The sequence below is a fragment of the Paroedura picta genome, chromosome 3, assembly GCF_049243985.1.
Source record: "Paroedura picta isolate Pp20150507F chromosome 3, Ppicta_v3.0, whole genome shotgun sequence".
NCBI lineage: Eukaryota > Metazoa > Chordata > Lepidosauria > Squamata > Gekkonidae > Paroedura > Paroedura picta.
In genome coordinates, this window is record NC_135371.1 from 96,973,264 (window position 1) to 96,997,855 (window position 24,592).

The following is a 24,592-nucleotide window of genomic DNA, read 5'->3' on the forward strand; positions in this document are numbered from 1 at the left end:
CTTCCTGTCACAATTAATACAGTAAACGAACTGGAGACCTGTTGACTGTCTTTGGTAGTGAGGTTTGATGGCTTCAGACGGCTCTCTTCTTCCGAAGTGGACAAGTTGCTGGGGTCGGTCAGGGTGACCACCTGCCCCCTTGATCCCTGTCCCTCTTGGCTTCTCAAGGGGAGTGGAGAGGGGTTAGGAGGCCAACTCAGGGATATTATCAACCTTTCCCTGAGTTCCGGGGAATTCCCCGAGTGGCTGAAAGAGGTGGTGGTTCGCCCTCTTCTGAAAAAACCAACGCTGGACCCGCAGGACCCTGCCAACTACCACCCTGTGTCTCACCTAGCGTTCCTGGGCAAGGTGGTGGAAAGGGCTGCGGTGGACCAGCTCCTAGCTTTCTTGGATGAAACTTCAGCACTCGATCCATATCAGTCTGGCTTCCGCCCTGGCCACGGGGTGGGGACGGTGTTGGTCGCCCTGCTGGATGATCTCCATCACCAGCTGGATAGAGGCGGGTCAGCCATGCTGGTCCTTCTGGATCTGTCGGCTGCTTTCGACATCGTGGACCATGAGATATTGGTCCACCGCCTCACCGGTATGGGGATACGGGGTACAGCCTTGCGCTGGATACGCTCCTTCCTCCAGAACCGGACCCAGAGGGTTGTGGTGGGGGATGAGCTCTCATGCCCTTATGGACTCCCTTGTGGGGTCCCACAGGGCGCGGTTCTCTCCCCCATACACCTAAAGGTGTGGCTGAGAGGCTGGAGTTAAACACCTGAAACCTAGGGGCTTTCCGCACCGGGATCTTTGTAGCAAATTGGTTGCTGAATGAAAAATCGCCATTTAAAATAGTGGAATTCGTCGTTATGCATACCTGCCTTTGTAGTGGAATCCAGTTGCGTTTTGTAGCGTTTCCCACAGGCTTCCGGTCTCGGCAAAAATCGCTAGAAAGGAAGCGCTATTGCCAAGCTCATCCCACCCCTGGCCGTCAAGCAGCCAATGGGCAGCCGTTAGCATGCTCCCAAACAGCCCCTTTCCCTTTAAGAAAGTTTAAAAAAAAAAAAACACACCCATTGCAACGAATCTGTGTTGATTCGTTGCAACGGAGAAACCCATCCAGCTGCCCGGTGTGTTTGAGCTGTCGTTTGATCGTTGCCACGCTCCCTCCGAGTGAAAAAAAAAATCCCCCCCCTCACGGGCCCGATTTTCGGCCGAAAAAAGTGTAAAAAATAAAGGGAAAATACATCAGCAAACGGGCTTCTCTGTTGTTTGTGTCCAAAGTGTTGTTTGTGCTTAGTGACTCTGAGGAGGGACTGAAGCCGGGGAAGCCTCTAAACAGAAAGAGGCTCGCTGGTGCGTTTATCCCCGCTCGCTCGGAGAAAAAAAAATGGCGATCGCTTCGCTGGAAGATCAGAGGAGAGAGCCAGGGGGAGGGACTTTGTAGAAACCGCAACAATGTTAACGCACAGGTCTTTTTCGCTAGTGTTGCAGATTGGTTGCAGGAGTGTATCACTTTCCGGAGGGTGAATCCACTTTTGGGGATTTCCCTGAAAGCGCTACAAGGAAGCGCTTTTTGCGGATCGGTTTCAGGTGTGTGGCAGATTGTCAACGACGTTGTGCATAATGGCAAATCAATAGCGTTTTCAATTGGCAACCATTGTGCGATTTTGAAGGCGTGCGAAAAGCCCCCTAGAGCTGGGCAGAACATTGGATGGTCGAGGGAAAAGAAGACCCATTTAGCAATCAGAAGTTTCCCTTTCTTGTTTCTTTGCATTTGTTTTGTTTTCTCTGTATTGTTAACCACTTTGGATCCCAATGTGGGGAGTAAAGCCAAACGCACATATACTAAGTAAATGCAAAGCCTGCTGGCATCCAATAGTCACAACTACCCAAGGACGAATACTAGAAACCAAAATCCACATTTGGAGATGGATAATCAATGTCTCCGGGGAATGGTAGAGGACAGGAAGGCCTGGAGGATCATTGTCCATGGGGTCGTGATGGGTCGGACACGACTTCACACATAACAACAACAACAACAAATCAATGTCTGTCAAAGCTCAAAATCTGCATCAGAACTGTCTTCAAAAGTTCAAACACACTTCGTAGAATTTCCTCAAGAGCTTTGTGTCATTGCTTCCCATTGGCTACAACAAGACTGAGGTGCCATTTAATGCGTTTGGGTATTTAGCCACTTCCATTTGTAGCCATGGCTGTGCTTTTGGATGGAGGTGCAAATTAAATCGAAAACGTGAGAATGAGAAAGAATTAGGTAGTAGAACTGATCTGTCATGTCTGAAAGAAGTTCTCTTTATCATGTCCAATTTCAAGTTTCAAAATGTTAATATAACATTTGGTTGGGGGCTAATTAGTCTCTGTCTGGAAGTGTCATCAGCAGATCAACATGTCAGAAAGTGTTTCCACAGTAAAGGGGCATTTGTGCTGCCGTTTGTCCCCCGCCCTCCTTTTCTCTCAGCCGGCAGTGGCAGCCAGGACCTATTGGGGCTGGTGCGGGAGAGCGTCAGGTTACCATGGTAATCAGAGCCAACTAATTCTGGCTATTATCCCCATCCTATCCGCATCCCTTGCCATTCTACTAAGAGCATTCAATCACTCCAGGATACTTCCTTAACATTTAACATCCTAACTGCACTTAAGTGCAGTTTGCCCACATGGCAGAGTGTCTCCGGCATCCCCTGGAGGCAGCCTGCTACTTCCAGACTCCTGAGCCTGATGCTGCCAGCAAGGGCTCCTGCTGCTAGTAAGTCCCTCTATCAGAATTACAGCTGATCACCAGTTTCCCTGGATAAAAACGGGTATTTTGGATAGTGGACTATGTGGCATTATTCCATGCTGAGGTCCTTCCCTCCCCCATGTTCCGCCCCCATATCTCCAGCAATTTCCCCCTTGGAGTTGGCCGTTCAGTGCTTTATCGAGCTGCTAAAAGCAATCTAGGGTGTAAACTGCACGGGACTTTTATTCCAATCCCAGGTCGATTCAGTCCCTGCTATCTACACAGAATGCAATTTCTGTTCTGATTTTGGGCGATTTAAATTTTCCTTCTTCAGCAAGAAGGATTGATCCAGAGTGACCCAACTTTATTGTGCGATATATTAGAGTGCTTTTAAACCTCAATATTTTAAGATTCGGATTGAGAAAGCAGGCTGTTTTGAATCTGGGCTCTCCTCCGTGGTAGAGACCCCCTGATTGGCCAAAGGTAGCCACGTGACAAGCTTGCCTTAAAGGACCCTAATTTCTCTCAACTTCTGTTGGTCTTGGATTTTTTTCTCCCTCCTCTGCCTTCTTCGATCCTCTCCCCCCCCCCCAAGAAAAGAAAGAGGCTCCCTGCTTGACTCCTCTCCCCCGACTTCAAGAAAAGAAAAAAAGAGGCTTGGCTGCCCTCCTCTTCTGAACTACCCTAACCACGTGCAGAAGACTTTCCTGTTTCAACGGGGGGGGGGGGGAGAAGAAGACCCGAGTTCAAATAGATCTGAATTCAACAGGATTGACAATGGAATAAACAAAGTAAATGCAGACGCTGCCCTGGTTGCCAAGCAGGTGGAAGCTTTAAAGAGACAGTACACTACTTCACTTGGCCTTTGAATTTTTCAAGTTGGGAAAGCCCCAATTGATTAACTTTTCCCCTCTCTCTCCTTTCTGGGAAAAGAAGAAAGACAGGTCTGGTCAGTGGAGTCTTCTGTTGCTCACTGACTCAAAACAGGGAATGGCTGCATAGCCGACTACCTGACACGCCCTGGATGATCTGCTAAAGAAAGCAAGTAGGAAGAAGCTGAGTGCAGCCTGAAATGGTGAAACATGGCTCCACCACACCTAATGGACTAGCAAGAAAAGGACATAAAGGGAAACAAAAACGCAATCTGGAAAACAAGTGAGAATTACTAAGGTTCAGAATAAAACTTTGTTTTTGTAAAGTATGAATATAATTTATAGTTAGACATTGTTATCAAACAGTAAATTGTTAAATATAATTTATTGTTAGAGGTTAAAATGTAAAAGACCATAAAAATATTGAGTGCACAAAGTATCTCAGTGCATACACCATTAATGTCAACAAGGTCAGACCTAATGCGTTTCGATCAGACTCATCTTCCTCAGAAGTCAATGTACAGGTACACTCAGTTGTACATTTTTATAAAAACTCATTTCTACCTGGTGTGTAACAACTTATCTGTAACCATAATAATAAAAGGGTAAGAGGGTGGTGGGAGGAGCTGATATTAATGCCTACCCACCAATCAGGGAGGCTGTACTACCTGTCCCATCCTTGATTAGATGTCCACCCACCAAACGGCCAATCAGGAGGGATGCCCCACCCTTTGCAGCCAATGTCTTCCACATGGAAGAAGTGCCAGCCCACTCTACTGCACTGCTGCCCAGGGGTGAGCCTGGCAGTGGGCTGGCTGGGAGGAGGGGCCATGGTTGAGGCCAGGGCACTCGTCTAGCCACGGACTGGGGTCTGAACTTGTTGGCATCAGTGATGCACATGGTAAGATGATTTGTGTGTGCCCAATAGATAAGGTATTATGTTGTGTTTTTAAAACATTTTGAGCTCTAATAATTTTTTAAAAACTTTATATTTTACTAATGGACTAGCCGACCAGACTGCATGACATGTTGGAAGAAATTTTGGAGAAGGAAAGGACACAACTTCAGGAGCAGGCAAGGGAAGGGGCAAGCATCCCTTTCCAGCCTGCCTCTACACTTTAAGTCATTCCTGACTATCATTTTATGCCCAAGGAGTATGGTCAGAGAGAGCCAAAGCTCCCCCCCCCCAGCAATATTTAATAACCTTGCTGGACACCTAGAGCTAAGGAACAGCCGGCCTGGGGGTGAGACTGGGGTGGTGATGGAAGTAACAAGAGATACAGACAGGTGAACATGTTAACTTGTTTTTTCATTTGCATCTGCTGTTCCATTTTCACAGGGAAATTGTGTGCAGGATCTATGTGGAGAATGTAATAGCCCTGCCAGGGAATGATTTGTGGTGAGTGTGTGTGACTCGGTTTAGGAGTGACCTTGTTGCTCCTGAGTTGCCTTGATGGCAGAGTCAGTCCTTACCAGAGACTCTGTTTGGCAACTTTCAGTCTTTGGCAGAGGCTACTCGGCTATGGAAACATTTTCTTGTTAAGGGTAATATTTTTCTTCTCCAGAAATACCTTCCCCTGTAGAACTTAACGACACAGTCAATAAATAAAAGATTGGCACTGGGACTGACTGAAACATGTGTCTAAATCCAGGGAAGTCTTCTGTGCTGTATGGATTAAAAATGGAACTTTACAATGGGGGCTTTGTGTGGTCACAACTAATCTAGCCAGGAGGCCAAGGAAATGTGTCACTGAGCCCTCCGAGATGCCTGTAAGCCCTTTTAGACTGCTTCTGTTGTCATTTGGGCATCTTCTAGCCACATTTCTAAATCTCTGCTAAAGGGCACTGCAGGAGGGGCTTTTTCGAACAGCCACACGTGAATCTTTGCATTATTAATTGCTCATTAAAAAATAAGCAAAGCAAAGAGCAGAGACAGTGACCTTTCCAGGCCCACTGTTTGTCTAGTGCTTTGTCAAGGGCAGGGGAGCTGCCCTAAATGGTGAGGGCCGTGGGGTCCTTGGTGGCCATCTGCTGTTTCCCAGACAAGAGCAGGAGAGGCTTAGGCTGTGCCGCTCTGCATAGTCCTTTCTAATTGCTGTGTGAATGTGTGTGTGTTTGGAAGAGGGTTTCTGCACTGCCCTGTGTGGCAGGGGAGAGTGGAGCATCCCTGCAGCTGGGGTGGAACGGGGGCTGGTTGGTGCTCCTGGCGGTTGATCCGCTGTAGGTTCATTGGCAGTGCCAGCGAAGGCGTTCCATTGCTGCACATTGCAGAATTGCACAAGGCTGGAGTTTTCTTTTCTTGCAAAGAGGTTTCTCAACCCAGAAGGCAGTTCTGCCAAGAAATATTCAGCGCACTGAAATACTTTGGAGGTGATGCATCTGGGCGGAGAAAGCACTTGGATTCTTGGAGAGGAGGGCAGCAGAGAGAAGGAAATAGCCAGCCAGAGGCCGCTTGTTGATATTGCAGCGATAATACTGTAACTAAAATTAACCATGCCAAAGTCCAGCTGGCTAGCCAGCCTCTCCCCATCCTCTCCCTTTAAATTGCTGGTTGGTAAATATAAAAATGAAATGAAGCAAGCTGATGCAACCTAAATGAGCTGCCGTCCGCCGGAGCATCCATGTTGAGCAGGCAAATGGGGGTTCTCATGGCATGGTCAGTCTGCGGTAATTTTCTCATTTGTTTCAGCTGTCTCTCTCTTCTGCTTGGCTGCTTCTTCTGCAGCAGTGCTCTTGGAAACTAAGCTGACATGCTGACTTGCAGATACAGTTTGGACTTTGTAACAGATATTCAGAAGGGAATTGCAGTGCTTTGCAACCGGACTGGCAATGGATATAAAGGACCTTTAGAAAACGTGTTCTTTGTATAAGCAGGATTGCCAGTTTCTAAAGAGAACGAGAGAGATATGAGACATGACCTTGTGAGCAGCAAGGCCTTGTGGTTAAGATCGGAAGATCCCTGCTGGGTAAGACTAGTGGTCCATTAAGCCCAGAGTTCTGTTTCACACAGCAGCCAACCAGGCCCCCTGAAGGGCACAAAAGCAGAGGTTACCTCCTGGCACTGGTATTCAGAGCTTTACAGCCTCTGGTCATGGAGATTCCTTTGAGCCACCATGGCTACTAGCTACTGAGAGACCTCTCCTCCATGAATCCATCTAAGTCACCTATGCCTGTGGCCATCACTACATCCTCGGGCAGCAAATTCCTCATTTTAACCACTCATTTAATCACTGAATGTGTCTGCTTTCATTATTAGTTGAGAAAGGTGTAGCTGTCCAATTTTGTTCTTGCTTGACATCCATTCAAGCACTTCTGATCCGCCACATACATACACTGGTAGAGCCAGTGAGGGGTAGAGTGCAGGACTAGGGCTGGTAAAGGGACCCCAGTAGACCTTGTTGGATAACCCTGGTACAGTTGTTCTTTCTCAGTCTAACATTCCTCACAGGCAGTTGTGAGGATAAAACAAATGAGGAAGGAAATTGAATGTGCCACCCTGACCTTCTTGAGTGACTGACTGGGTGAAAATGTACAATAAAATCAGAGTCCAGTAGCCCCTTGAAGACCAACGAAGATTTATTCAAGGCGTGAGCTTTCGAGTGCAAGCACTCTTCCTCAGACTATGAACTACCATCGTGACAGTGGGAATATAAAGCAAAAATTAATTCTGTTAAATTAGTAAACTGTGCCACACATCCAAATACAGCTATATGATCATTCTTTGCCAGAACAGCTAATCAGTCCCCTCAAATTCAGTTGTAGTTCACAAAAAAATAGGAGAAATAAAACTGTCTATGTCAGTGATCAATGGCTCCCACCCCACCATTTGCTGCTGGCCCCATCTGTCCTCATCCAAGTGTGAAACATTCCTGCAAGTGAAATGCTGCCCTGGCAACAATCTCATCCCAAGACTAGGGAGTGAAACTCAGGGCCTTTTCGCACAGGGATCTTTGTTGCAAATTGTTTGCGGAATGAAAAATCGCCATTTAAAATAGTGGAATTCGTCGTTATGCATACCTGCCTTTGTAGTGGAATCAGTTGCGTTTTTTAGCGTTTCCCACAGGCTTCCGGTCTCGGCAGAAATCGCTAGAAAGGAAGCGCTATTGCCAAGCTCGTCCCGCCCCTGGCCGTCAAGCAGCCAATGGGCAGCCGTTAGCATGCTCCCAAACAGCCCCTTTCCCTTTAAGAAAGGTTTTTTAAAAAAAAAAACGACCCATAGCAACGAATCTAGGTAGATTCGTTGCTACGGAGAGACCCATCCAGCTGCCTAATGTGAGCTGTCGTTTGATTGTATGATCGTTTGCACGCTGCCTCGAGTGATAAAAAAAAAATCCCCCCCCCTCTCACGGGCCCGATTTTCGGCTGAATTTATTTGTAAAAAATAAAGGGACTTTATTTCAGCAAACGGGCTTTTCAGTGGTTTGTGCTTAGTGACTAAAGGTGAAGGACTGAAGCCAGGGAAGCCTCTAAACAGAAAGAGGCTCGCTGGTGCGTTTATCCCCGCTCGCTCGGAGAAAAAAAAATGACGATCGCTTCGCCGGAAGTTTGGAGGAGAGAGCCAGGGGGAGGGACTTTGAAGAACCAGCAACAATGGTAACGCACAGGTCTTTAGCGCTAGTGTTGCAGATTGGTTGCAGGAGTGTATCGCTATCCGGAGGGTGAATCCACTTTTCTGGATTCCCCTGAAAGCGCCACAACGAAGCGCTTTTTGCTGATTGGTTTCAGGATTGTTGCAGATTGTCTACGACGTCGTGGGTTATGGCAAATTAGTAGCGTTTCCAAATAGCAACCATTCTGCTACTTTGAAGCCGTGCGAAATGGCCCTCAGAATTCCGTTACATCTCACTACCATCACCTTACAGTCACATTATCTTTAAACCGCCCGTGACGCCACGGGCGCCACGGACTATATAAAAGGCTAAGGGGTTCTAGGACGGGATGTGTCCATGATGAGGAAGGGTCCGAATTGGACCCTTCCTCTGGACAGACAATCGGAGGGACCAATCGGCAGGCGCGCAGCGCCTGCCGATTGGTCCCTCCGATTCCCAGCCCCAGCAACTGTGAGCCGCGCTGCGCACGGCTCGCAGTTGCTCCCTTTGCCTTTGCTCCCTTTGCCTTTGCTCCCTTTGCCTTTGCTGCTGGCCTGGCGCGTCGGAGGCGCGAAGCGCCTCTGACGCGTCAGGCCGGCCGCAAGGGAGCCCCTGGCAGCCGCGCAGAGCACGGCTGCCGGGGGCTCCCCAAAAGAAGGCTGCGCGAATGTCCGCGCCTTTCCAAGATGCAAGCCTGCTGCCGCTTGCCCTCAAGACAACCCGCGCTTCAGCCCCACCGCCAGCCTCCTGCCGCCATCTTCTGCCTTCCAGCCAACAGGAGCACTGAGCATAGAGATGTCGACGCGGCAACTGCCGCCCACAACCAACGCGGGGAAGAGCCCGCGCAAAGGACGCCCACCAGCCACACTGCCCGCTACGGCCTGCCGCCCACCAACCTCTCTCCCAGCCCACAGCCCGCTCGCCCACGCCAACACCGGCGCTCCGCGCCCACCGCCAGCCACCCGCGGACATCTTCCTCACCGCAATAACAGGTAGGCGTCGCGGCGAACACGACCCGCCTCGGACACGCGCGGAGGCGGCTGCGGGGGGGAGGGAGGGCTCCCTAAGGCTACCACCAGCCCCGGAAATCCTCTGCCGGCTGCTAGCACCCGCTGCATTTCGAGGGCAGCGGGCTTGATTACTAGTCCCAAATAAAATAAATTAGGAGGATTGTGGATACACAAGTTAAACAAGGTTAGCATGCATAGTGAGATAAAAAAATCTATGTCCTTGTTGAGTCCAGGGTATGTCATAGTTTTGAGTGTTGTAGTTTTGAGAGTCAGATTGGTGTAGTGGTTAGGAGTACAGACTTCTAATCTGGCATGCTGGGTTCAATTCTGCACTCCCCCACATGCAGCCAGCTAGGGGACCTTGGGCTCGCCACGGCACTGATAAAACTGTTCTGACGGAGCGGTGATATCAGGGCTCTCTCAGTCTCACCCACCCCACAGGGTGTTTGTTGTGGGGAGAGGAAACGGAAGGCAACTGTAAGCCGCTTTGAGATTCCTTCGGGTAGAGAAAAGCGGCATATAAGAACCAACTCTTCTTCTTCTTCTTCTTCTTCTAACTTGCATTTCTTCAATCTCCCTTTCTAGCCTTGAATTTTCTTTGCAATAAAACAGCTACTTTCAGGTCCCTTACTGAATGTCCTTTTGCCAACTTGTTTGCCTCAACCCACCTCCTGTGACACATACAAGTCAATGTCAGGGACATCAGCAATACTGTCAACTCCATGTCAAAGAAGAGCCTTATCCATCTGCTCTAGAGTTTCCCCAACCCCTGATACCAGAGAATCAGTGTTGATGGCTATGGATGACCCTATGCTGTTTCCCAGCATTGGAGAACAGGAAGGAGTTTTCCTTTATGCAAACTCAAGGGGAGTTTTGTCCAGCACAAGCATGTTGCCAGAAGAGCTGCCTTTCTGAATGTCTTTTTAGCTGGGCAAAAGGTTTATAATATATACCAAAGCATTCACTGCCTGTGGATTTTGCATAGAAATGGTTTTGCACATTTTCTTCTGCTGCTATTCTTCCGAGGTGTGTGGGGGAGTTTCAGAAAAGCTGCCATTTCAGAAAACCCAATCCATATGGCACCTGGTTTTGGCCACTGTGTCTAAAACTGATTTTTTAAGTTACCATTTTAAAAATGGGAAGCACATTTGCATACTCTCCCAAACCCCTATATAATGTTATGATAAGTCCTCTGTGTGTAAATTTTCTTAATGAATGAAATACGACTGCTTCAAGCAAGAATTGCTTCTGGGCTTGTACTAATTAGAATTTAAGAGGCAAATCATTATTTTAAAAGCCCAAATTGTGCTATTGGTTCTTCTCCCAGGATGCTGACGCAATTATCTGAATGCCAAGAATGACAAAGGAGCTTGTAATTGACCACAACTTGCTCAGAGGAGAGGACCTGGTGATTGCCCATTTCAAATCCAGAGTTTATTCTGGCTTATAAACCTCATATGACAAACGTCTTGGATGGAGCACCTGCGCTCTAAAACTCACTGACGCACTAAGGAAGAGAAAACTCTCAGAGGGTGAGGTGGGGGGGGTGCACTGTTGTGTAGGATGGATCTGTTGAGAAAAAGCCAGGCAGAATGAAATTTGCTCGATGTTTTTGGCCCTGTGTTCAGAGAGTGCAACTTTTCTCAGGCTGTCACAGCTGATAGAAGTCATGGAGATTTTTCAACTGGCAAGCAGTTCATGCTCATAAAATGAAAACTACCAAAAGTGAATTTCATATTGACAAACTCCAGGAGGGATTGCTGGGGAGGGGACTTAATTGAAGGTGCTTCCTCAAGTTTATTTCGGGGGAAGTTAATTTCATGTGATGGCAACACCAATTTTGCTTCATCCTCTTTGCAAATCAGATGTCTAATTTCCACATACACAGTGTAGCTTTATATACTCTGCTACCTAACTTGTGTGTATGTGTGTATGGGTACGTGTGTGTGTGTTTTCCATGGGGGGGATTTGCTTCTAAGCATCATGATGTAAGAAGACCTATTATGAAAGTACCTACACATTCAAATGGCATGAGCTAATGCAACATGTTTGTTTGTAGACTACAACAGAGTTACCATTAAGTTCAGGAAATGCCTGAAATCTGCTGGTAAATTGTGTAGTCCATCCCTGCAGGCTTCTTTGAGCATTCCATTCCAAAGGATGCTGTTTGCAAGGGTCCAGTAAACCCCACCATGCTCACTAAGTACCATGGATAACCAGCCAACATGGCTAAAGGCATAGCAAGATCGTGCAGCATAGTGTTGCCCACGGCACTATCCCAATGGCCTGATTGATGCGTATGAACCAAGAACAGTTCTGGAGTGAAGACAGGATCATTCAAATTCAGTGAAAGTTAGACTATGAAGAAAGCTGATAGGAAGAAAGTAGATTCCTTTGAAAAGCAATGTTAGAGGAGAGTATTACGGATACCATGGACTACCAAAAGCACAAACAAGCAGTCTCTAGACCAAATCAAACCTGCACTCTCCCTAGAAGCTGAAATGACTAAACTGAGGCTATTGTACATTATGAGAAGATGTCACTGGATGTGGTGCTCAGGGCCCCGCCCCTTTTGGCTCTGCCGCCCGCGGCCATCGTGTCAGAACTACTTGACATCCCAGAAAAGAAGCTGAACCCTCAAACTGCTGCAAACCCAGTGGTTTATGGCATTTTCATCAGCTAGTACAAGTACAAACAGCTCATCCCCCTTGAGCACCTTCTAATTCCACCACCCAGGTGCTCTTTCCCTCTCCCCTTTTATTCTCCCCCTGGGACCCAGTACTTATACTGCAGAACCCTGTTACTGTTTCCACCCTCCCCTTGGCTCTGGGCGTTGTCTGCTTCCTTTGGTTGCCTCCCAGGTAAGTATGCGCCTATCTTCCTTCACAGGTTCTCTACAGACTCCATCTTTTCCCTGGCACATTCTTGTGGAGATCTGGGAGGGGCTTGAATCCTCTGCCTCCACCTCCCAGCCTCCCATTTACGGGCTAGGTGAGGCTCAACTTCAATTGCTCCTGGGTTCTCTCCTTAGTTGGTTCCTGCAAGTTAAGTTTCTCCCCCCTCCCTATTCCCTTTCCATGGGTGGAAGGGGGGGCTGGCCCCTCCTGTCTTCCTCCCCCCTTTGGAACCATCTTCAACCCCCTCTCCCCCCAAGCGCCCGCTTCTGCTTCTCCTTCCCCCCCAGCTGATGTGGGGGGCAGCCACTGCTGATGGCAGCAGCCTTCTGGGGCATTCCAGCCATGACAGCGCTTGGCTTGGTCCCAGCTGCAGAGGTGCTGATGGCGGTGGCTTCTCTCTGTTGCTCTTGGGGGGACTTCAGTGGGGGTTTGAGGGCGTTGTCTGCACTGGCATGGTCGCTCGGCATGGGTCCCTCTGCTCCTAGTCCAGGCGTTGGTGGGACCTACGGGCAGGGTTCTGCCGCCGCTTCGCCTCTGCCCAGACACTGGGAAAAAAGACAACAATGCCAGGAAAAGTTGAAGGCAACAGGAAAAGAGGAAGGCCCAGCGTGAGATAGTTTGACTCAATAACTGAAGCCACGGCCCTCAATCTGCAAGACTCAAGAATGGCTGTTCACAATAGGATATTTTGCAGGTCATTAATTCACAGGGTCACCATAAGCTAGAAGCAGCTTGACAGCATTTCCACATATACACACAAGTGCAAGGTAAAAATAATGGACAATTTCTAACAACCACCTATGAGGAGAACTCATTTTTAAAACAACTTTGTACAAACCTTTCCCATTGGCTTGGTGCCATTTGCTTTTAAACTCACGATATGCAGGCTATCTCTTCTCAATTACTGTACTTCATTTTCAAGCCTCGGAGGATTCCCTACCCCCTCCTCTCCTTTATGATTAAATTCCACTAGCTGCTTCTACAAACTGGCAACAGACCAAACACCAGAGGCAGGGTAAAAAAAAAAAAGAAATTCTCCACCACACTGTGAAACAACAGTTGCTGCTAGCAATTCCATTAGGACTCGGCATAGATTTCTGATGGACGTGCAAATGGCTGTGAACCTGTTTGTAGTCCTGATGCCCGTCTGCTCTCAGTCTTGGTAGAATGTAAAAATCCAAGGTGAGCGAAATGTGAAACACATCAGGATTAGGAAGGGCATGTTCTCCTCTGACAATGTCATTCTGCAGCAGATTCTTACTTCCTTATTCCAGCTTATTTCACACTCATTAATTAGGTTACAGTTACATTTAAGGACAGGGCGACTACAGATCCACACAACAATTGCTTCTAGTAATTGTCAGGCATAATGATAGCTCCAGGAATTTCCATTCCTGTTGGCTGTCTTGCTCCTTCTGCTTTCCTCTCGAAGAACCATCAACCACTTAAAGGGAAAGGAAGATACAACTGCCACGGGAAATGATATGCTATACTGGGGGGGTGGATGGGAGGAGCAAGCATCTAATTCTATTTCTGTATAGATGAAGTGTGAAAGTAGCTCCATTCTGCTCTTTTACACTCTTGGTCATTTGCCCTTTAAAACTAAACCTTTTTTTCTGATCTCCGGAAAGCAGACAAATGTTTAGAAATGCAGTCCCCTTGCAGCAGCCCTTCTGTCAACCCCTGGATCCATCCCAAAATTATGAAATAATTTAAATAATTTAAGACTTGGTCCTTCCATGCTGTTGTTCCAATAGGGTCTCGCTTAGAGAAGGGAGAAGTGGGATCCTGCAGCCTTATTATCATTCGCTGGAACATGGCCTGGATGAGGAGCAGTTTTTTGTATCAACAAGTAATGCTGTGTAATTCTAAAGACCAACCTTTCTGCTTATTGAGTCATAATTTGGGCTGGTGTGCAGAATCCTCTGTGGGCTGGGAAGAAGATGTTAAAAGGCTGGCTTTGGGTTAATGACAGGAAATTTGTGTCTGATTTTGCTGCAGTACTAAAGCTAAACTGAAATTTGAGCAACACTGAAATATCAGTATTTGGAGCCTTAAGTTCCTTTTAATTTTTTTTTTGGGGGGGGGTAATTGAAATTCTCTTAAATATGTCTGTGGAGAATGTAAGTGATCTAAATAGGGAAAGTATCATCACAAAAAAAATTAGTATGTGAAATGCTTTTAAGTATTCTTGTAAATTTAGAATAGAATGTTAATGCCAACTACAGGCTCTCTTTATTCAGGTATGGTCTGCTTAAGAATTGCTGGTGCTGGTGTGATCTGGTGATGTATCACACTACAAATTTGGATCTGCAGATTACAGACTCTGTGTCTCTGTCTAATATATATGAAATGTGTGTTTACTGTTGAGATGCAAAATGACACAGAAAGTTACAGAAATGTAATCTAGAGGTGACTGCTGTAATCTAGAGGTGACATTGCAGTCTCCCAGGATTAATAACCTGGGATACTGCAAAGACCAGGCCGTCACCGCCTCCAGATTCATACCCGCAGAGCAAAGCACCCTGCAGGGGGCATAGGCAGACAAGTGGTCTCTTGGATAGGCAGGACCCAAGCCATGTATATCCTTAAAGGTTAGAACCAATATCTTGAACTTGATCTAGAACCAGATAGGTAACCAGTGCAGTTGTCACAGCACAGGCTGGATTTGGGCCCTCCAGAACGTTCAAGTTCACTCGCAGCCACATTTTGTACCAGCCGTAATTTCTGGGTCAAGGACAAGGGTAGGCCCATGTAGAGCGAGTAACAGAAGTCTAACCTGGAGGTGACCATTGTATGGATCACTGTAGCCAAGTGGTCTGGGGACAGGTTGGGCGCTAGTAGCCAGGTTTGGCGAAGATGGAAAAATGCTGACTGGGCTACATTCATGATCTGAGCCTCCAAAGAAAGGGAAGCATCAAGAATCATATCCAAATTCCTGGTGGTTGGTGCAGGTGTTTTTTGTACCCCATCCAGGCATGGGAAAGGCGCTGCCAAATCCTGCCCCTTCCCACTCAAGCACAGAACCTTTGTCTTGGATGAGTTGAGTTTCAGGCGACTCTGTCTGAGCCACCCAGCGACTGCGTCTGAACAGCTGGCAAAGGGTTCCGGAGGGAGGGAGTCTGGCCAGCTGTCCAGCAGAAAATAGAGCTGGGTATCATCAGCATACTGATGACAGTCCAGCCCAAAGCCCTGGACCAGCTGGGCTAGATGTTGCATATAGATGTTAAAAAACATGGGGAAGAGAATAGCTCCCTGCCAAACCCCACAGAGGAGCGCCACATGAACCAACTGACACTCCCCTGCTGCAACCCTCTGCAACCGGTCCTGGAGAAAGGAGACCAGCAATTTCAAGGTGATACCCCTAATCCCAGACATGGCAAGGCGGTGGGCCGACAACTCGTGGTCAACCATATCAAATGTGGCCGACAGATTGAGCATAATGAATATGGGTGACCTGTCCTGGTCCAGCTGGCGTTGGATATCATCTACTATAGCAACCAGCACAGTTTCCCCCCAAGGCCAGGACGGAAGCCAGACTGGTATGGGTCAAAGGCCACTCACTTAACATTTAGCCTTTTCCTTTATGTTCAGTTTTTGCTATCTATAAGGAAATGACTATTCTATTGTAGCTTGTATATTTCGTCATCATGGCAAACAGGATTTGCATATACTTCAGAGGAACGTGAAAAGATCCAACAACAATTACCACCTTTTGACCTTGGCAGTGGAGGGACCATTGGAGACTGGAATCAATTTAGTTACGAGAATGAGAAGAAAATCAGCACTCATCACTGCTTATTTAAACAAATACATTAAGAATAAATGCATTCCTCGCAGCCTTCGCATACAAAAAGACCCTACTTTATTTACGGACTATGAAAGCTTTAAGGACAGGTGGGCTGTAATCTTAACATGTTGTTCATTCGATCTCAAATTATTAATTATTGATCAATCATTTAATGAACTTACTAAAATAGATAAGGACATAGCTGATCTACAGGGAGCATTAGAAACATCTACACCTGTTGATAAATTTCAGACCAAATTACCAGAAATTGAAGTAGAGTTAAAAAAATACTCAGATATGTTAAAAGAATTTAAAAACAAGAAATTTAATAGGGATGTTAGAGATTACCAAACAGATAATGTGTACCCGTGGATGACCACAAAAAACCCTAAATTCAAATCTAAATCTAATCTGGGACCCCAACACTTTTTCTTCATTGAAGCAAAATTAATTAGTTCCCTTAGCGATGAGCAATCTTTTATGCCCCAGCCACTATGCCCTGCCAGACAGGCTCAGCGTCCTGAGCAAATTGCAAGTGGGTTTTCCAAGGAGTAAATGCCAAGGGAAACTCAAATAGTCTTTAACTTATCTCAATGCCCTCTCTCTCCAGAGGAGGAACAAGTTTTAAATAATGGTTTATCTTTTGTACTTCATTATAAATATAATTATTTGCATACAAGAGTTGATTTGTTTAAATTAACCAGACTTCTGAAGCTCAGAAACTTTTTCTCATCCTCCCCTTCAAAAACAATTAGTGCGTCCAAGGCAAAATCCAAATTCACACAGGAAGTCCATGAAATAGCAAGTTTTGAGAAGGTCGTTCTAAGAGATATTGTGTTATTAGAGAAACACCAACAATGTTATAAAAACAATATTACTAATGCTAAATTCGGTGCTATACAAAACCTATTGTAATTAAAGAAACTGATAAGGGTGGTGGCAGTGATTTTAGACCAAGTAGTTTATCACAATGAGATGATAATAATAATAACAACAATATGTGATTGGGAATTATATTTGTATTCCAGAATAGCAAGCAATCAATTAAGAAGATTCAGAAAAATGGGTTTACTGAATACCTGTTCTGATTGCTTAAGTTTTTCAAAGTGACCTTAATAATACAAAAATTCTTTCGAATTATATACTTGAGAGATCACTCAACATTTAGCCTTTTCTTTTCCTTTATGTTCAGTTTTGGCTCCCTTATCAACCTGGCAGAAGCAGGCTTTGAAAAAAGTCCTTTGGAAAAAAGGGTGGGGTGAGGAGGACCAAAGTGACTCTTGGGGGGTGGGTGGGTAATTGGGTGAATGGGGAAATGGACAGACCAGGTTTTGCCTTTCTGACGCCCCTGCTGCAACTTGATGCTCATTGTCTCCTGTGATAAGAAAGGGACTGTGGATTTATCCATGTTCCCTTATTGTGGGACAATGGGCAGGCAGAGTTGTGACAGCCCTAGAAGCAAGGTGACATTGTTAGGAAGAATGAATAAACCCCGCAAACAAATAGAGGGTGAGCCTAGGAAAATGACTTGTGTGGAAATGGTCTGGGTGACTTTGGGTAATTCATGCATTCTTAGCCTAACCTACCTCACAGTCTTGTTGTGAGGCTAAAACATAGGAAAATGACATAAGCTGCTTTGGGTCCCCATTGAGGAGAAAGGCGGGATACAAATAAATAAATAAATAGAATAGGTCATGCAGCGTATTTATGTGTGTGTGCTTATAGCACATAAACACACACATATAGGGAAAGAGAGAGCCATGTACTCATACTGTTTGTCAAAGGGCTTACAGTCGCCTTCCCTTTCCTCTCCCCACAACAGACACCCTGTGGGGTGGGTGAGGCTGAGAGAGCCCTGATATCACTGCCCGGTCAGAGCAGTTTTCTCAGTGCCGTGGCGAGCCCAAGGTCACCCAGCTGGATGCATTTTGGGGAGAGCAGATTAAAACCCAGCTCACCAGATTAGAAGTCCGTACTCCTATCCACTACACCAAGCTGTATGTATGTATGTTTGCAGTCACTGAATCGTTCCATACTCTAGGGCATTTTCCACCTTCCACACAGTTTTCGTTACCTATAGCATTGTGCGTTCTACAATGTAAAGGACTGCACTAGGCAGTAATCACTAAAAGGATGAAAATTTGTACTGCAATCAATACAAAGAATTACATCTAAAATTTCTGAGTGAAAACCCAAACCATATCTGCTGGTAATACAGGGATACTTTGTGAAAGATGATCACATATGTAACTTTGTGCATTGACTTCCTAGCTGGAATGTGTTACATTCTTTGTGTTTGAAAAAAAGAGACTTGTTATTTGAACTATCCTATTAGCCTTGAATTTTAAAAATAAACCTCAGAACCTTTCTACAGCATTTGCAGAGTGACATCCATTAGTGAACTCTGAATGAATTTGCTGCTGTAGAAAATACTAGTCTTTTAAAGTTTAAATCCATCAAGTAACATGGAACTGCGAAGAGTTGCCCCTCCATCCCCTCATCCAGATCATTTATTAAAAAGTTGAAAAGTATTGGTCCTAGAACCAAGGCCTGATGCACTCCAATGGACGCCTTCCTCCAATCAGAAAAAAAGTTACACCAAGATGTGGGGCTGGATAACTCAGAGTGTGCTACAACACTATTTTTCTTCTCAAGGCATATTTAATCCGTCTTTTTAATTACAAAAGCATTCAAACAAGCAGTATTCAACAGATTTTTTTGAAAAAACTAGCCTGACATACAAAAGTGTTTTTCAGAAAGTCCCATATGTGATTAGAATGATACGAAAACAGAACATAAGATCAGCAAGCATATGAGTAAAAAGGGATTTTTGTAACCAGGATGCTACCAAAGAGAATTTCCTGTCTAATAACAACCCTACCTTCATAGAGATAGCTGATGAAGATTCTAACTGACAAAATATGTTTACATGGGGGGAACTGCTCCTTAAAATAAATCGTATGAGCTTTCCTGATAACAATCTGGTTTCTTTACTCTGGAGCAACTGAAGTTCCCAAGTGTTTTCAAAGGCAAGCCCATGTATAATGCAAAAGAATAATCAAGCTTGATAATTACTAGAGCATGGATAATGATAGTAGGACAATTTCTACCTTGGAGGAGCCAAAGCTGGTGAAAATTATTTTGCTGAAGGATAAAACTGGATCTAATAGTACCCTGGATCTAAGAATCCTACGCATCTGATCCTTAAGGCGATGTGTAACCCCTTCGGAATAGAAGTACTGTATGAATTGATAACTTACGAACAGCACCTCCATCTTGCCTGTATGCTTTGGGCATGACTTGTGGCACTTTTGTAGAGATCTGGGTGACTACAAACCCATATAGGATTTGTAAGGTATTTTTATAGAACTGCATCACTGCCTCACTTTCTCTCAACCTGAGGGTTTTCCATCTTGCTACTATATACCCTGCCAGTACTACTTACAATGTCCACCTGTCAGACAGCATGGGTATGTCTTGATATGTATGCTAGAGGGGGAAACATCTCTCCTATAAAACGTATCTACTAATCTATGTTATTAAAACAATATTTCAATGGATGATTCAAAGTTTTGATGATTCAAAGATGCCTAAAGCTAAAGCGTATGAAGAGTTTAATAATACATCAGCATTTTAGAGCGCTTTGCTCTTGGTGGGGTGGGACTGCTCTGCTTGCATTCTCCTCAATTATGGAGGCAATGTAAATTGGCCAATTATGTGCCCTGCACAAAGCTGCCATCTCATTATCTTTATAATTCAATGAAAGACTTAAACAAATGTAGCTCAAGGAAATCTTAATCCGTCAGAAGCAGCTTACTATGGCAGAACGTTCCTGTCCGCTATTATAAGCTGCCTCCCTTAACTTTTAGAAACTGGAACTTTGTGATGAGGTAAACATAATAGCATGCTGTAAGTCAGCAAGCAAGCAATTTAGTGTTTTGGACACTGGCCTTAACATCTTACAATAAATAAATTAGAACAACATTAAGAGCAATTTAAAAAAAAAACAGTGATTCTTTAATAAAGAACTGATATGTGGAAACTAGCCTGAAAGCCTGTTGCATCCAGGAATGCAACGGGTGCCAGCGGCGGGCCCCTCATGATGGCGCCACTGCCACCTTACTTGGTGCTCCTGCTGGCTGCGGGGCCAACGGCCCCAGAGCCAGTTGCTGTGCTAAGCCGTGCCCAAGTGGCCAGTACTGGTTTGTGGCAGGGCAACAGCCCTGCAGCCAGCCGGGCTGCCACAGACATTGGCGGATCAGCCGATGGCTCCACAGCTGTTTGGCCTGCCACCTGCGCTGGCAGCTGGGTCGACCAGTGGCTGAGGCAGGGTGCCACAGGAGCACCCTCCTTGGTGGCCAGGCATCATCTGGGTGCAAGGCTGTGTGAGTACCTTGCAGCTGGCTCCTGGAGGCAGGTGCTCCAGAGGCTGGCCCAATCTGGGCACAGGCAGATTTGCTGGCTGTGCCCGGATTGGCCCATGCAGGCAGAAGCGCAGGACGGGTACCCAACTTGTCCCAGACAGCACTCCGCCCATAGTGGCTCTTTAGAAATATTAGGAACTACTAATGGTTAGGATAGGCAGCTCAAGCTTTGGTAAATGATATCCCATCAAGCCTCCTATTAAAGAGACAAGCCTTTTTCTTCCCTGGTATTTGGCATCCCTTATCTGCTTTAAAAATCTTTGGTTGTTCTTGCTCAGATGTGATTTAAGTTAGTTAAATATATTGGAAGGGGGGGGATAAATGAAAACCAGCATTTGATGTCCCTCACATAATTGAACTATTTCTTATGTGTTGCATCTAAACCATATGGCAGGATCTGTTGTTAAAGGTAGATGTATCATTACGATGGTTTCATGCTTCCCTTTTCTTTTTGTTCCTCTGTTTTCACAGTTGTTTAAACATATACATATATATTCTGACCCATCCTAGGATGCTGATGGACCAAAAAATTCCTTTTGTTATGGTGGTTAAGAAACTGATATTAATTCACAACACAAACTGTTTATTTCACTTTTAAGATGAAATGGTTAATTCAGACTGTCAGGTTTGAGATTTAAACATGGCAGGTGAAAAGGCAACAGAAATGAGGGAAACTTTGTATAACTATATACAATAGAAAGTCACAAAATGTAACTTTTCTCATACTGTAGAATTTTGAAGCTTCAGAAAAAGAGAGGATTAGCAGTCCCAAATATAAATTTATATTACCAAGCAGGAGGTCTTGTCTCGATTGTGGACTGGATTAAAAACCCAATTCTTAGAATTAAAAAAATTAGAATCAGCAGACCTTGATGAAGGCTTACACAATCACTTATGGATTAGGAAATTGGCTAAAAAGATCATAACATAAGAAAGCAGTCACATACAATCAACTTTTAAGAATATGGTTTACATGCCAGAATATATTGAGCCCATCAGATTCTTGGGTTATGTCCCCAACAAACATGAGAAAAAAATTATTTTAAACTTAGGGCGTTTTGATTCCCAGAGGAAAATCAAATTCTGTCAAGATATCAAAGATGAAGTTGTAAACATTCAATGGCTGCTATATCAAACAGTCTGAAAAAATAAAGGAGACCATGAGCATGGAAGGTAAAGTACTTAGAGATGTGAATAAATTTGAGCAGCCAGGAATTTGAGTTCGGCAGCCGGGAATTTGAGCAAAAAGAAAAGAAAAAAAGCATTTACTACAATGTATATTTTATACTGGTTAGAAAAAGAAGATAAACAAATGAAAAATGTAAGAGGGTGCAGTAGGAATGACTATGGGGAAAAGATACCAAGTTTACAGAAAGACATTAAGAGAAAATTGGTACAAAATGTTTTTAGATGGTATGTAACTCCAAAGGACATAGAGAAAGCAGATAAGAACTACAAAGGAAAATGTTGGAAATGTGAAGACAAAAAAGGAACCTTCTTTCATATGTGGTGGATTTATAAAAAAGCAAAAAGATTCTGGAAACCAATACAGTGAAAAATGAAGAATATATTAAAGGTTGAATTTCCAGGTGTTCTGCCTAACATATTACCAAAAATTTTAGAAGAGATATTCCAAAATGCAGACAGTGGCTAGAATTATTTATGGATCAAAATGGAAGGTAGATGTCTGTCCACATTTAGAAGAATGGGAAAATAAACTTGCTGAATATGCAGTGACAGAAAAAATTAACAACCTATTTGAGAAACAGGTCTATTACAAAATATAAGGAGAGATGGGGTGTGTATTACATGTATTATGCTAGCAGGAGACAAACTTAGAAAGAGAAGCAGCCTACAATACTATATACAATCATATAGTAATGAAATAGAATTAAAATTTGTTTAAAAAATAACATCTTGAATATAAATGGGGTTTTGATATGAGATATATAAATCTTCCTTCATTCTTTGATATATTTTTTCTGTTAAAAGTTCTAATGAACATATAGAAGTGATGAAAACATGTTAAAACTGAATATATAGTAATTAAGAGCCTCCTGTGGCGCAGAGTGGTATGGCAGCAGAAATGCTGAAGCTATCTGTCCATGAGGCTGGGAGTTCAATCCCAGCAGCTGGCTCAAGGTTGACTTAGCCTTCCATCCTTCCGAGGTCGGTAAAATGAGTACCCAGCTTGCTGGGGGGATAAACGGTAATGACTGGGGAAGGCACTGGCAAACCACCCCATACTGAGTCTGCCATGAAAACACTAGAGGGCGTCACCCCAAGGGTCAGACATGACTCGGTGCTTGCACAGGGGATACCTTTACCTTTACCTTTATATAGTAACTAGAAAATAAGCCCGCTGTAGTGTCAATACAGCAGGCTCTAGGCGTTAGCTCAGGGCCCCCCCTCAGTGCGGCTTACCTTATAAAGCAGAGCGCGAGCAGGTCTGTGTGCGGGCGGGGCGGGGGCGCTGGGGGCTCTTGCGCTGCTGCCACGGATCCCGGGTCGCTGCTACCGCTGAGGGCGGCTTTGACGCCACCGCGAAGCATGGGCCCACCGCCGATCACGGGCCGGGCGCGGCCGATCGCGGGCCGGGCGCGGCCGATCGCGGGCCGGGCGCCGCCCCCGATTGCGGCGCCGCTTCCTTGGCTGATGGCGGCTCTTGCGGCGGCGGCAATCATGGTGGCGCCGCCGATCGCGTTGCCGTGTTGGCCTGCTGGGTCAGGCAACTTGCGCTGGCGGCCGGATCACTGCTGCCGCTGAGCGCAGTTTTGCCGGCACTGCGAAGCATGGGCCCACCGCCGATCGCGGGCCAGGCGCGGCCGATCGCGGGCCGGGTGCCGCCGCCGATCGCGGCACTGCTTCCTCCACTGATGGGGGCTCTTCCGGCGCTGCCAATCACAGTGCCGCCGTCGATCGTGTCGCCGCTGCCGCGGCCGATCACAGCTCTGCTGGGTCTGCTGGGTCTGCCGACGCCGATTGCAGCTCTACCGTTGACTGTGCTGTGCTTTCCAAGGGTCCACGTGACTGCCGGAGGCTCCGTCAGTTGGCGGCCTGACACATCGGAGGCGCTTTGCGCCTCCCGACGCGTCAGGGCACCGGCAAAGGAGCAACTGCGAGCCGCGCTGCACGCAGCTCGCAGTTGCTCCGGCGAAGCACCTGCCGATTAGTCCCTCCGATTGTCTGGAGGAAGGGGCCAATCGGCACCCTTCCTCATCCCGGACACATCCCGCCTTCCAAGGGCTTACTGTTTTATTTAGTCCGCGGCGCCCATGGGCGCCGCGGGCTTGTGTTAAGATTATGAAACTCATGATGTAGTCAAAATGGATTAACTATGAAGTTTGAAACTTAAACTTAAAATGTTGGATGCCATTGTATTTCAATAGATGTAAGAACTATTGTATATTATAGGTTAATACCTCAAAATTACAAAGGGGTCTTTTTGTATTATATAATGTCCATGACAAATGCAGTTATGCTGTATAATCCCTCTCCACCTTTTCGGCTTTCTTTTATGTGCTCCCACTGTCTTCTGAAATAAATAAATGCATTCTAAAAAATGTAGTCATTTCAGAATGATGTTTGTAACCAATTTGTAACTGGTGAGAGAGATTACTTGTCTGTCACAAATAGGTGTAAGCTTATTTATCAGGAAATTACTAAAGCAGGATTATACACATAGGTTCCAATTTTCCTTCTTGAACACTTGTAGGGATCACACAAACACATACACCCTTCCTAAGAGCTATTTCCCTCAGGGAAGGGCTATTGGTTCCACTTCCTTATTTAAGGGTCCTCTTCAATCCTTCACTTCTCCTCTGCTAGGAGACAGACAAGTCTCCCTGGGTAGGGAGTTCCAGAGTTTTGGTGCCGTGTCAGGTTACCGCCTATCTAGCTTCACGTGGTTGTGGTGGAAATAGGGTCTCTGAAGATGATGATGTATGGGAAGGTTCACATCCGAGAAGGCGGTCCTTAAGGTACACTTGTCCCAAGCCATTTAGGGCTCTAAAGGTTACTTTGAAATCAGCTTGGAAGCAAATGGGAACCCAGTGTAGATGGACCCCAACTGAAGTGATATTAATTCTATGATGCACTCTGGCTGCAGCATTTTGTGCCAGCGGTAGCTTACAGACAGTTTTCAAGGGCAACCCACATATAACACATTGCAGTCATCTAATCTAGATGTTACCAGGGCATAGACCATGGTGGCAAGATCCACTACTCACTAGCCCAAACTGATTAAAATGCATCCCTGGCCAACATTGCCACCCCTTTGTCCAACAGG